The sequence below is a fragment of the Ambystoma mexicanum genome, chromosome 3q, assembly GCF_040938575.1.
Source record: "Ambystoma mexicanum isolate Mex_15411 chromosome 3q, UKY_AmexF1_1, whole genome shotgun sequence".
In the NCBI taxonomy this organism is placed as follows: domain Eukaryota; kingdom Metazoa; phylum Chordata; class Amphibia; order Caudata; family Ambystomatidae; genus Ambystoma; species Ambystoma mexicanum.
Window position 1 is genome coordinate 786,858,015 of NC_090926.1, and position 14,427 is coordinate 786,872,441.

General features: G+C 48.3%; 1 protein-coding gene across 1 annotated transcript in view; it reads right to left on the reverse strand.

The window, feature by feature from the left end:
* Window positions 1-14,427, reverse strand: part of LOC138448016 (proton channel OTOP2-like) — a 138,341-nt gene that overhangs the window by 62,134 nt on the left and 61,780 nt on the right. The window lies entirely within an intron of this gene.

Here is a 14,427-nt window from a genome sequence, read left to right on the forward strand (position 1 = left end):
AGAATCAGTGAGGTGGGACGTCTTCAAGGCAGTGAGGAGGGAGAACTGATTTTGCTAAAGGCCCAGAGAGTGAAACAATCAAAAACCCTAGAGCAGTGTCTGGAAAGGGAACTAGCAGATCAAAGGATATTGTTGAAAACTTCCCCTACAGGGCTCATTACAAAGCCTTCAAGGAAACTAAGTGGCAACTAAATCTGCTGAAAACAAAGCAGTCCGAGAAGGCTATGCACTATGCAACACTATTATGTACAAGCAAATAAAGCATAAATGGTTAGCCAAGCTCCTAAGAGAGCAGATGTTTTCTAAAATCGTTAGAACTATTATTGGGGGGTGGGAGGGGGAGACAAGATCACAGGGATGGAAAACATTGACAGAATGTATACATTTCTAGAGCCCTTTATACCTTGGAAATACACTGCCGGAGCCTCAACTCTAATACCTGGAACTTCTCCAAATCCCATGAATTAATGACTCTATGAGGTTAGAATTAGAAGTAGAAATCTCAGAGAAGGAAGTGTCAAGAGTCATAAAAACTCTCCTTTTGCATAAATCATGAGGCTATATGGCTTGTCTTCTATTTTTTCAAAACATTTAGGGGTACCTTGATCCCTATACTAACAAAAGTGTAAACTCCTTCCCCAAGACAGGGCAAATCACACCAACAGTGGAGGAATCAAAAATACTGATCCTTAAACAGAACAGGGATTCAGAAAAGCACAGGTCATACAAACCGATCACATTGATTAATAGATGCAAAAATGTATACAGGGGTATTGGCAAACAGACTTGATCCCCTTCTCCCCATGGTGTTTTCAATTTGGATTTATCAAAGGCCGTCAAAACTTTGACAATATTAAAAGAGTAGTGCACTTAATTGTAAAGGAGGGTGGAAAACAGCGGTGCTGCGCTCCCTAGATGCAGAGAATGCTTTTGATCGGGTAGAGTGGTGCTTCTGTTTTGCAACCATGGTGAGGATGGGCTTTGGGGAGTTGTTTATTTGCATGATAAAGGCCAATTATATCAACCTCTCTGCAAGATTAATGAAAAATGACACACTCTCTGACAAAGTGGATCTTCATCGAGGAACCAAACCGGGATTTCCCATCTCCCCACTTTTTATTGCAGTCTATCTGACCCCTTCCTACAGTGCTTACGCATGATGGAGGATATTAATGGAATTCCCTGTGGGGGGTCCCAACACAAGGTGGCAGCATTCACGGGCGACATACTCTGGACCCTAGTCGACCCATTGCGTACCTTAAGCAATACCAAACAAATAAACCAGAGGAGTTTAGGAGGATAGCAGGACTGAAATCAACATGGAAAAGTTGGATATTCTTAATTTGATGCTACAGGGGAGGTCCTTCAGCAGGCGATATCCAGCAGCCCATTTACATGTGGCAAGAAGAGGATTAAATACCCGAGGGTGGCACCGAGAAGCAAATGCAATAAAATATTTGCAGCAAGTTTTCCGGCACTGCTGGGCAATAATAAGGGAGAGCTCCATGGATGTACCCCCTCAATGGATCTTGGATGTGTTATCAAGATGAATATCCTTCCAAAAGTATTCTTTCTATTTCAAATACTTCCGGTCCAGATTCTTAGGCAAAACACAGTGGAGGTCATTACAACCCAGGCGGTAAGTATCTGATATTACCGCCATGGCGTAATGAACGTTTACACCGTGGATCGATGGCGGAAAGAGCGTCACATTCTGACCCATCGCGCACGAGCATTACGCCATGGCGGTAATGTAAATTACGCCATGGCGGAAACGGCCCCTACCGGCATCGTACGCTGCGTAAGGTGCACTACAACCACCCATTTTAGCGGCGACCGTAGTGAGCGGACACCGTAGTTAGTGGTGACCGTAATTAGTGGTCACCGTAAATAAGCGGAACCGGAAGTAGCGTCATCGCGGCGAAACGGGAAACAGCACGGCGGCCATCTTGAAAAACACAATCCATTGCCATCCTCCCCAACCATACCAGATCCAACTCTGAGACCTGTCCCAACCCATCACCCACCCAATTACCTACATAAAAATGCCCAAAGTTGTGAAGAAGGCATGTGATAGGCAGCGCCAGGACCGATTTTCTCGGGAGGAACTGACCATGCTCGCTGAGACTCTTCAAGACAATGCTGCCGTAGTATTTTCTACGCAAATGACCAGGTAAGCAAAAGCCAAAAAGAAGGCCATATGGTCCCTGGTGGCAGAGCGTGTCAGTGCGGTGGGGACCGTACCCCGCAACCCACAGCAGTGCAGGAAGCGGTGGGATGACCTGAGGCTCTGCGTCAGAAGCATCATCTCCTCTAATCGCAACCTGGGCCTGGCTACTGGGGGAGGATCTGACTCCCCTATCAAACTCCAACCATGGGAGGAAATATGTGCCAGCACAATAGGCATGGAAGGCATCGAAGGTGTAGGAGGGATGGAAAGAGGAGCGCCAACATCAGGCGATGAAGGTAGGTGCCTCAAATCAAGACATGCTATAGTCACTGAAGTCCATTCATGTGTAGCACAATGTTGCCCTAGAGTGTAAATGCAACACATCAGCTGGACACTGCCCACAGCCACATGCGACCTCCACCCTGTATACATGTAGCATGCACACCCTAACTGCAGGCACCCACATACCTCCATCCTTATTCCACACAAAAAGGAGACAACCTGCATGCCCCTGCCTCAAATGTGCCTCATCTAGTGACCAAAATCATGTCAATCATTGCCATTCCAATGTCCGCAGACCCATCAATAACGCTCTCCCTCCTTTGCTCCACCACAGGCTCAGAATCCAACCCTGAGGATGAGGACACCCCTGCCACAAAAAAAGCCAAGAGGGCCAAGACCACCGTGCACAGACCCTCCACCTCAGCTGCAGTGAGCCAGACCCCGCAGCAGGCAAAATCCTCTGCCAGCACACAGGACGGGCCACCGACAGGCACCCCAGCAGGCAGCAGGCCAGCAGCAGCAGCACCACACGTTCCCACATTGTCCACCACCGAAGGCACCGCTTCTGCAGGCAGCAGCACCATAGGGGAAACAGCTGCCATTGCAGCATGCTCTGACTCCGATACAGAGGAGCCCGATGTTGGACACCCCACTGACCTGCCTCATTACCCCTGTTTGTCCCATACCAGCCCCCATGAGGATCCCACACAGGGGTACCCAGAGGAAGAGGACTGGCCATCTACCCCATGCCCCGCTGAAAGTCCACAGGAGGGGAGCAGCCCCTCCGTGACACCACCTGGAATGGGCATGGCCCAGCAGAGGCAACAGTCCCTTGAGGATGTCATTGCACGTCAGCAACAGCTGTCCACGCTCCTCAATGAGCATGCTGCGGAGTGTGGGGGGGGGGCTAGGGCAGCCATAGAACAATCTACGGAGACTCTAAGGTCCGAAATTGAGCGGAGCACGGAGACCCTGAGGGCTGCAATGCAGTCCACCTCAAGGGACATTTGTGGGGAACTTGCCGCCGTGCGCCGTGTGCTCTCGGAGCTGTCCCACACCCTTCAGGACATGTATGCACGTGAGCAGCCAGGGACATCCTCCGCTGCCAGTTCTGCCCAAAGCAGCCCCGTCCGACGATCAGGACAGAACCTGCGCTCCACAGGCAGGGGTGCCCCGGGGGCCGGGAGAGGGGGCTTACAATAGCGTGTGCCCACTGTTACAGGCATCTTTAGCCACTCACAGGGTGTGTGTTGGGTTGTTCAGGGGGGAGGGGGTGTGTTGGGGTGTTCAGGGGTGAGGGGAGATGGGGTGTGTTGGGGTGTTCAGGGGGGAGGGGGGAGGGGGTGTGTCACAAAAATTTACAATTGAAATACACATTTTCCTTTTTCCCAAATCAAATGTGTGGACATTTTCATTGCGTATGTGTGCTTTATTAGCGTACAGTCCACAGTGTGCATGACCCAGAGACACACAGTGCCCCAAGTGCCGTCTCCATGTGATACACACTAGCCGTGTGTGCTAGAAGCATTGGTCGATGATATTTTGACGCATTTCACGCCCCTCCTGTGCATCGCCTCCTCCATGAGGTGCGGTCCCATCTGCACCCTCCTCATCCTCATCGTCAGGTGGTTGCAGTTCTGCGTCAGGGGCACATTTCGTCTGACGCACATATTGTGTAGCATGACACATGCCATGACCATCTTTGCCACCTTCTCATGGCGGTACAGGAGTGCCCCGCCAGACCTGCTGAGGCAGCGAAACCGTGCCTTCAAGAGGCCGAATGCCTGCTCAATGACCACATGGGTACGTGTATGTGCACGGTTGAAGTCCTCCTCGTGCTGGTTCTGTGGGTTCCGGACTGGTGTAAGGAGCCACTTCTTCAAGGGATAGCCTGCATCACCTGTATGTGGGCGAGAATGTATGTGTCAGTCATGACGTCTAATTCAGAACATGATGTGCCACCATGGCTTTGATCCAACTGTTACTTTGGACCACTTCTAAATGCACTAATTGATTCACACTATGCGACCGGTATATGCTCATAGCTCTCATGGCCTGTTTTGCATGCCATCAACCAATGTATGCAGAGGGGTCGAGTGCCTTGTGAGTGCCCATCCACTGTGTTCGTTCATGCCGTTTGTTTTGGTGGCCTGGCACGTGTCCTGTGATGTCAATGCTCACATCATTGCAACATTGCTGTCGGCCTCATCATGACCCCAGTGAGCAATACTGATGTTGATAGGGACATTTTGGGGGCCCTGCTGTCTGTGTAATGGTGTGTTGATGTTTCTGTCCATCATGTGCCTCCTTCGTGCGCAGTTATGGGGGACAGGCCTTTCGGTTGATGGTGTTTGGTGACGTGCATGTAGGTGCATTTCGTTGTAGTCAATGTGGTCTGAATTGGTACAATGCACTTGCAGATGGTTGTGTCATGGTTGGGACACGACCTCATTCACATGGTAGGGCTGCATACATCATGTATTGGGTTCACTGGTGTTGGGTGAAGTTTGGGTTGCTTTAGGGTATGATCTGTCTCCGTTGTCTCTGCTACTCACAGCCAGGTAGAGTATGCATCATTCCCCCCCCTTTCAGCCAGGTGGAGTATGCATCATTCCCCCCCTTTCAGCCAGGTGGAGTATGCATCATTCCCCCCCCTTTCAGCCAAGTGGAGTATGCATCACCCCCCCCCCCTTTCAGCCAGGTGGAGTATTCATCATCCCCCCCCCCTTTCAGCCAGGTGGAGTATGCATCATCCCCCCCCCTTTCAGCCAGGTAGAGTATGCATCATTCCCCCTCCCCTTTCAGCCAGGTGGAGTATGCATTGGTACGTCGTTCACCTACCCACTTCACATTTCCATGGTCATGACAGACTCACCGAGTAGCCAGGATCTTGGGCCTGCTTGTTGCTCCATGTAGCGTGGTATTGTGGAGTTCCTCAGGACCATTGAATCATGGGCTGCTCCGGGGAATCGGGCACAATAATGTGTGATGATCCTGTTGGAGTGACAGACCATTTGCACGTTGATTGAGTGGAATTGTTTCCGGTTGCGGTACGGTACCTCCATGGCATGTGGAACCACCAATTCCACATGGGTGCAGTCGATGACACCAATGCAACCAGGTATGCCGGCTAGTGCATGGAAACCCACTTTGGTGTTTGCAATCTCCTGGGCAGTCCGTGGTAATGAGATGTGGTCGTCTGTGTGCTTGAGGAGGGCATCGAGCACTTGGATAAGTGTACGTGAGAATAATGGTTGTGAAATGCCATGCAAGTGCCCCACTGTGTGCTGGTAGGTGCCTGTGGCCAGGAAGTGGAGTACAGACACTACCTTCAGTAGGGGTGGGATGGCGGTTGGTGTTTCTATCATGCTGACGATGTCGTTGTGTGTCATGTCTACGATGGCGGTGATGGTGTCCCGGTCCAAACGGTACAGGGTGTGGATCTGCTCAGCAGTGAGGTTGAATGGACTGGCTCTGATGCGTGGGATTGGGGGCTGCCTGCGTGGTGGCACTGGCTGTGCTTGTGGGGCTTGCTGGCCCTGCCTTGCCCTCCTTCTCCTCCTGCGTCTCCTCTGTGCTGCCTGTTGTTGTTGTTGTTGTTGTTGTAGCAAATGCATTGCTATCAGGTCCTCCAGCCCCAACATTGCTAGTCCTATTGGTATCATTGTGGAGTGTGACTGGGTGTGGGAAGTGGTGGGGTGTGCTCTTTTTGTACTTCCTGAGTCTGTATTGCCTCCACCTGTGCTGTTTCTGTGCACCTGTGGCAGCTGGATTCACTTTACATGGCCATTTACGGTTGGTTCGCGATGGCGTAATTAGCACCATGGCGGTAAGGTACTTAACGGGCTGGGTGATGGCGTTAGGTGCATGTCCGCTTGGGTCGGCATTCGCGTACCTTTCCGCCATGCCGGTAATTACGGTGTGGGAGGTCGCATGCGCGCGTCCTTGGAGCAGTTAGCGGCAGCGTTAACTACGATGCCGCTAATGGCATCGTAGTTAACGGTCACGGGTCATAATCGGACCTAGCGGAAAACGATGGCGGTAATCATTTACCGCCATCGTTTTTCACTTAGCGCCAGGGTCGTAATGAGGCCCAGTGTATTTCCAGCAAAGTAATGATGGCACCTAGAGGGTCCCTTCCCACACTGGTGGATAAGTGTGAAGCTCAGCTGTCATGGTGTCTCCCTTCAAGTGATTCCCTGCAATGTACCCCTTATTTCCTATATTTTGCAATTCTTGTACATGGCCAGTCTGTTTGACTAGAGAACAGTAGCACACGTTTCCAAAACAGTTTTAGTTGTAGGCCATTTTGAGGCATTAATGTAAAGATTCTGTTCAGACCCAATCTGTGGATTCCACTACACTACCAGTGATCTGTGTATGGAGCATGTGCAAGAGTACACAAGCGTATATATAGCATGGCAAATCACTGTATGCCAGGCACGATCGTGGGTGTGGCATTCAGTTCAGTTTTGTAGATGATGTGGTGTGTTGGAAATGGCTAAACCTTGTGTACAGGACAAGGTACAGGAAGTGTGGTTTTGCATCTACGCCCACAATGGGGGAAAGAGTGGGGTGGATGCCTGGGTCACACCTCTTTTTATAAAAGCCTGGTTTATGCCCTCTGACTCTGGCCAATTACCGGCCTATTACTAATACTCCTTTCCTTCTGAAAATGTTGGATCGGGTGGCTTATATACAGCTATCAGAAAACTTCAGCAGCCACACAATTCTAAAGAACTGCCAGTCAGGTTTCAGGAAAGGATTTGGTCCCTAAACTGCACTACTTGATTTAATATCAAGACAGTTGCAGATTATAGATAAAGGACAGATCGCACTACTTATGGTGCCGGATCTGTCCGCAGCCTTTGACTTGGTAGATCATGCTCTTTTAGTCTCCAGGCTCAAAGAAGTGTCCGCTTTCTCAGACCAGGCTGCAGGATGGATTCAATCTTTTCTCGGCAATAGACGCTGTAGAGTTTGTAGTGAAGAGGCAGAGGCCTTACCGGCCCCACTGCATTATGGAGTCCCCCAGGGGGCATGCCTGTTGCCCGCCCTCTACAATATTTGTTTGGTTCCCCTCTTTGAGCTTCTGGAAAGCAAGGTATCGGATGGACCAACTATGCGGATGATACGCAGTGTATCATCCCGCTCTCTGGCAAGTTTGAGGCAGACGCTGAAAATATAAATAAAACATATCACCTGATTCAAATGTGGATGATGGAGAATGGTCTAGGACTTAATAAGGAAAAAAACAGAACGTATGGTACTGGGTACGGAAAAGAGAGTGGTCAAGCTAGGACCTGTATAGAAGTTCTTCACGCTAGCAGGCTGTGAAATTCAAACCAAGACTAAAGTTAAAACACTAGGGATCAAAACCTGACCACGCATACTCAAGTAAGCAGCCTGGTCTCTCCCACAGCCTACTATATTAAGCTGCTAGCCGAACTTCACTCCTATATTCTCAAGAACCAACTGTGAATCTGTGGGCAGAGCTATTATCTCCTCAAAAATGTACTACTGTAGCAGCCTTCTGGCAGGACTTAATAAAACAGACTGTTCTAGGCTACAAGTCATATAGAATAAATAGCGCTATACAGGTTATTACAGGTCTTGGTAGGATAGATTACGTGTCTAATGTGAGGCGTGATCTACACTGACTCTCCATTGAGGCCAGGATTGAATTCTTCCTTATGGTAACATGCATGGTGGGCTCTAGTCCCGCTCATTTGAAGGAAGCCCTGATGATCGATAAAGCCAATGTGAGGAGCCAGCGATCTACTAACACCAATCAATTTAAAATCCATATATGCACCCTGACACAGACCTCCAAATGTGCTTTTTATAAGGCAGCCCCCAGGGCCTGGAGTGCCCTCCCGTCTGACATTAGAGCACTGAGCTCTACAGCTCTGTTCAAGAAAAAACTTCAGACCTTGTTATTTCGATAGTTTTCTGACTTTCTCCTAGACGGGTCTGCTTCGCTCTTTACAGCTGTTTCAGATTGTTTGTTTCTTTGTTTGTTGTGCCCTTAAGCCTCTGGGTACCCAGGTGCGCGTTAAAATTATATTTACATTTTATTTTAAAGGAACAAAGATAGGCGGGCACGACCAGAGCTGATTATATTTACCCAACACTTTGCGACTATACAGTTCTAATATTTGGTGCGTGCCAAATATCCTGAATTTCACTATGTCAGGTAAATGATTTGCACAAAATAACTGGAGGCGCCCCTCCAGTGTATGGCTGCACCCTACTAGTAAACACTACTGCATATGTAATTATTGTAACATCGTAACAAAATGTTACAACATCGTGTCTTTTAGTCTTCATATTTCTGCTTCAGAGGCAGACCGTGTGGCGACTTTTTTTCGGATCGCATGCCCCTCATCAGGGCTGACTCACGTAGGGCCGGTCTTACAGCAGATTGCACCCCAGGCAGGAAGCATTGTTGGCACCCCCGACCCCTGACCTGTGACCTCATGCATGTGTCATGGGCTGAGCAGCGGGAGTGGGGACCAAGAGTTAACATAATTGTCAATGCTGGCATCTGCTGAATTTCATGAACTTCATAAAACAGCAATAAGAGGGTCAAACCCGAACAAGCCTGGTTATGTTAGTTTCCTTTTCTCTTCATTTTTAGTATCAATGACCAGTCTGCTGCTGTGACTCAGGTCAGAGAATCGACAATTTCAGATCTACACTAATGCATTCGTATGACCTCAAACATTTAGCCACTCTTAAAAGGCGATGAACTGGTTTTGAACAGTGTTACTCGAACCTCCAAGAACAAGCACCAGCAACATACCCACCGATAGCTGTACAAGCCTGTCTATCCCAGCATTAAAATACATGCATTTATGCAATATGTATTGCATCAAATATTTCACGGGAAGTCAAATATATTTAGGAGGGACACACGTAAACAATATCACTACTCCATGTGAGTGGTAAAATCTACTTTAAACATATGCAGAGAGTTGCATGCATGTAGAATTCAAAATATCTCCCAATGTAAATGTTGGAGAGATGGCGTTCTAAAATTATGACATTATAATGTGGACTTTACATTGAAACACACTGCATTGCATTACTGCGGCCGAGAAATGTCAGTTCGAGTATTGGGGTTTGTATCGCTCATGCTCGTGAACTCTCAAAAGTCTTAAATGTTTCCTTTGTGATCACTCAATTTAGCTCCTGACAGCACCATGAAATTGTAAGATTGCAAAGAAAAATGATGTCTACCATCCCAACATACAAACAAAAACAATCAAATTCTTATAGGGTGCAAGGCAACCTTTTCTTGGGACTCGTTAAGTTAACTTTTTGCAAATTACTAGTCGTGTGCTGCTTGAATAACAGCGGCCCATGCACATTGTGAAGTGTATAGTAGAATTTCATTTCAAGGGACTTGGAGTACTGCCAGTATCAGGGGCAGCATCTCCAGTGTATCCAAGCGTAGTGCGCTTTGCCCTCCACCCCCAATACCCAGCCTTGCAGCCCTGCGCTTTTTCACATTCTCCATTATGGTAAAGAGCATTGTCCTGAGCTTGGGAGAGAAATGGACTATGCCGAAGGAGCTGCCTGCCCGGGGTGTGTTTAGCTGCTGGTGTATCAAATGCAGAAACGGGTGGCATCAAGAGCCCCACACGCTGAAACATATTTTGCACACTGGTTGGTCACACGACAGAAAGTGCCAGCAGGTGATTCCCCAACATTTGAACCATTCTTTAGAGACCTGGCTTTGATTAATGTGGCGTTAGCTAGGCATGGCCATTTCCCAGCGATTGTGTTAAAGGAGATCAGAAGCTGCACTGTGCTGGGTATTTTAAAGGGCATGAATTGATGCTACAGCATGTCGCCCCCACTGGAACAAAGAAAGTGAAGCATGCATTCTGCAAGTCTGGGTATTTGCATTATACGGAAGACGGGCCAACCGTCCATGGAGATGGTTTCTGCTATAGTTGCTGAGTCGCTTTCCTAAGCCAGCTTTTGGTCGAGCGCCTGCATCCATCCTTCACACCATCATTCCCAAGGCACGTTCGTGTATGTGTTTGTTTATCTCGTTAGACTAGCGTGATTGCTATTCCAATCAAATGAAGCACAACGACAAAGAAGAGTATAAAACAAGTCTGAGCGAACAGTGAAACAGTCAGCTGTGCATGCCCCGGAAAGAGGGAACGACAAACAATATGCTCAGGAGTGGAAACTAGGGGGGCGTAGTAACCCCCAAACCAGCCCAAGAGTGGTACCGGCCCCCAGGGCCTCGCCCTTGAAGTGATTTCGGCCCATGCAGGCCCGGCATTTGTCTAAGATCTGTTGACTGTGACACTCTGCCCTTTGATCTCCTGTCCACTGCCAGTGCTCGCTTCCTTTTTCATGACTACTTGAGCCTTGACAAAAGTGTCTAGCTTTGTGGCCTCCAGAGGCCGTTCTTGGTTGACCCAATCATCTCCGCAATACCATTTTAAAATAAATAAAATGCCCATGCAGCAATAGGCCTCACCTGCGAGGACGGGAGCAGGAGGAAAGAAGTGTGCTTGCCTCTGCAGGCTGTAGTTACTGCTGGCAGGGGCCGACAACACCAGCCAGCCCCAATCAATCCTCACTTCACTGTCGTGTCAGTGCACGCGCATAGCCTGGAGGAGGGCACGTCGCCCGTGCGACCATGGGTCTGGCTGGCGCCAGCGGCGCAGGCACCACCCGGGGCACGTGAATAAAGCAACAAATGTTGCTAATTTATTTGCCAATTGCACTGCCCTGCCTGAGGGCCGAGGCTGCAGCCTGCTGCAGTGCCAGTGCTAGAATACATGTGTAACACATTCGTTTCCTAACATTATAAAAATGAACAGGCACATTCACTTTTATAATGTTAGGAAACGAACGTGTTACACGTGTATTCTAGCACTGTGGACTGCTGGTGCATCGCCATCTAGAGGCTGACTGACGCCAGGCAGCTGCCTGATGCAAAGACCGGCTACAGACTTCTCAAATGTACGGCTGTGTGCATCGTTTAGCGTGTTCCTCTGTAAATGCCTCAAAGTACATACCCGCATAACACGGAAGAAAATTGTTTAAATACTCAACCTATCACAACAAACATTTCCTAGCGAGTAGTGATAAACATGGTAACAAAAACCACACGGTCATTGCGCAACAGTGTGTTGGAAAAGATATCTGTGTGTACTGAATACCTTGTCTTCCAACAAGAAGTGTTCATGGTAGGCTAGTTTGCACTTAGGGGAAGAATTCACTGCGAAAAGATTGGAGACAGTGCAGCCTAATGCCACCTGAATAGCTCAATATTATGAGGAAAGTTTACTAAAAAGTAATGAGTAACTCTCTATACCTTCTCTTGTGAACGCGAGTATTAATTTTCACAGGCTAATTCGCTCCTTTGACGGAGTTTAGGCTGTAAGAAGAAACAACGTTGTTGAATGTGGTTAGACTACCACCATGTGGTTAAAATGAACATACTCTAAACAGTGTCACATTTTTCATCGGTGCCTGAGACAGTTTCATGCTTCTGCCCGACCATGTGAGCCGCCCCTGCCATTTCTTCATATCTAAAAAAAAACCAAAAAAACACTTTTTTTTTTGATTTTATGCTGGCCTCTCACAGCCCCCCAGGGATGTGGCCGCGGCCCCCTGCGTGGTCGTGCCCCACAGTTTGAATACTGCTGGTCTGATATATAAATGAGCTCACGTTGCTCACCTAAGCTTTCATCCACAAGTCAATGCCACCGGCAAACATTGCGGATACTGAGTTTGCCAAAATTGGCATGGTTGTTGGGATTTGGTCAAATCGGCTGCATGCAAAAAACTAGATAACTGTCCATGCACAAGAACAAAAGGTTAGAGGAAAACCTGGAGGCAAAATCCTATGTTAAATTCAATGTAACTCACGCTATAGATATGCGCACAAGACTAATATAATTCGTCAACGGTTCAATGAAACGATAACCGTACAACATAAAGTACAAATTATGAAATAATTACACTGTTATGCTTAAATGGTAAATCTAGAAGTAATGCATACATTGGCCCTCATTACGACCCTGGCGGAGGACCATGGTGCAATTTGCACCATGGTCCATGGCGCAGAGCTGCCAACTCCGCCATGGGGGTTGGCGGACTTACCACCCCATTCCGACCTTGGCGGGGCGGTAAGTCCCCAATCCCCATTTACCCTTCCCCATTCCCATTTTTGCCCCATAGGGTATAATGGGAGTGGGGAAGGCGTTAATTACGCCACCGTAAATTACGGTGGCGTAATTAACAACAGGTCCCGTAGCGCCATGGATTTTTCCGCCCGGAAAAACCAGGCGAAAAAACCACCATGGCGCTACGGGAACTCGTAGTAAGGCGGAAAGGTACGCCATGCATTACGCTGGCGTAAAACCCTTTCCGCCAGGGTCGTAATGAGGGCCATTGTGCATTAAGTGAAATACACTTCTAGCTGCCAGAAAATATTTAGTGGAGGTTGTTAGATGAATGCACATTTCCACAGGTAAAGCCCCTAGGTTTTGAAACGTTTTTTTTAAGGATATCCCAACTCCTCTACTGCCTGAACCCACTGCAATGATCCTGCTGGTGGCAGAAGGCCTAGGTCTGGCGTTCACTTGCCATTAACCAAGAGGCAGACCGGGCGAATAGCTCAGTGGCAACGTGTTCGACTTGAAAACAAGACAACACAAAGCAACACGGGTTCGATCCCCGGTTCCGGGTACTAAGCGCATTATAAATACGCAACTAAGAGACGTATTCCTGTAACAGCGACACGATGCCCCCCGAGCTGTGTGAGCACTTTAAAAATGCAAATATATAAATTAACCTCCTTTGCGGTGTGACAGAGTGTAATGCATCCCACCTGTAGCTATTAGAAGACTGCCTCCCGGTGACCATTTCTCTTGCCCAGAGCATTGGAAAGGGGCGGTAACATGGAGATTATTCCCAGAGGAACTCCAGAAACCCTTAAAAGAGGCCTTCCTACAATTCTTAATGCTGCTGGGATGGCGTAATGTCTGCTAGGGTTCTACCCTGACTGGAAGCCATCCTAACCCTACAGTGGCATGAGAGTCACCCTCTTATCGCCAAAATAAATTGGCTGCTCTTTAATTTATGGCTTGCAGTCAAAAAACATTCCTTCCCCGCTCCTCAGTGCTGTGCCCTGACTTTACTGTGGTTCACTGAACACAGCTAACTTTCTATATAGGGCTACTTTCCTGTCCCTCTCCTTTGCCTTCTGTCGCCGCTCACACGCCCTACTTTTGCATTAGGCTGACCTTCTGAGTCGGGTTCTGGAATGTACCTGCGTTGTCATGAATGGACAAGGAAAGTATGTTTAAACCTACACACACAGCAGGATTACCAGAGCATGCTCTCAAGCCCCTCACGCAGCCATGCTCAATCTCTCTCTTATGCTTCAAAGCTGCCTTGCAATCCCAGTGCATATGCTAGCTCAACACAGGCCCTTCCTGTGTCGCCTCTCCAGGCCATAGCCCGTATACGAGGAACGCACATGGACCCATTCTGAGAATCCTCCCTCTCCCCCTCCCTCAGCCTTGCTCGTGCTATACTTCCCGCCGGAATTGCCCAGGTGGCCCCGGGCAAAGGCACACGATGGCCCGCACAAGGATTGGGGGTTTGGAAACTTCCATGGTGGTGATTAGGTGTAGTACAAAAGCGACGTAACATAATAAATATTGAGAATAAACATGCAAATGCAGTTATCAATGGTTTACTCGAGATTTATTTGAACCTACATGAAATGAGTAAAGTGTCCCCAAGAAACGTCCTCACTAGATCACGTGATTCATAAACATCCCAGCTTGAATGTCACCATAAATCAATATTCAGGGGACTATCAAATCAATTCAATTTTAAAATCATTAATAAAATGGCCAGTGATGGTATATCCCCTGTTCATTCCCCCTGAAATTGCCACTGCAAACAGGTTTTGAGTGTTTAAATGGCAG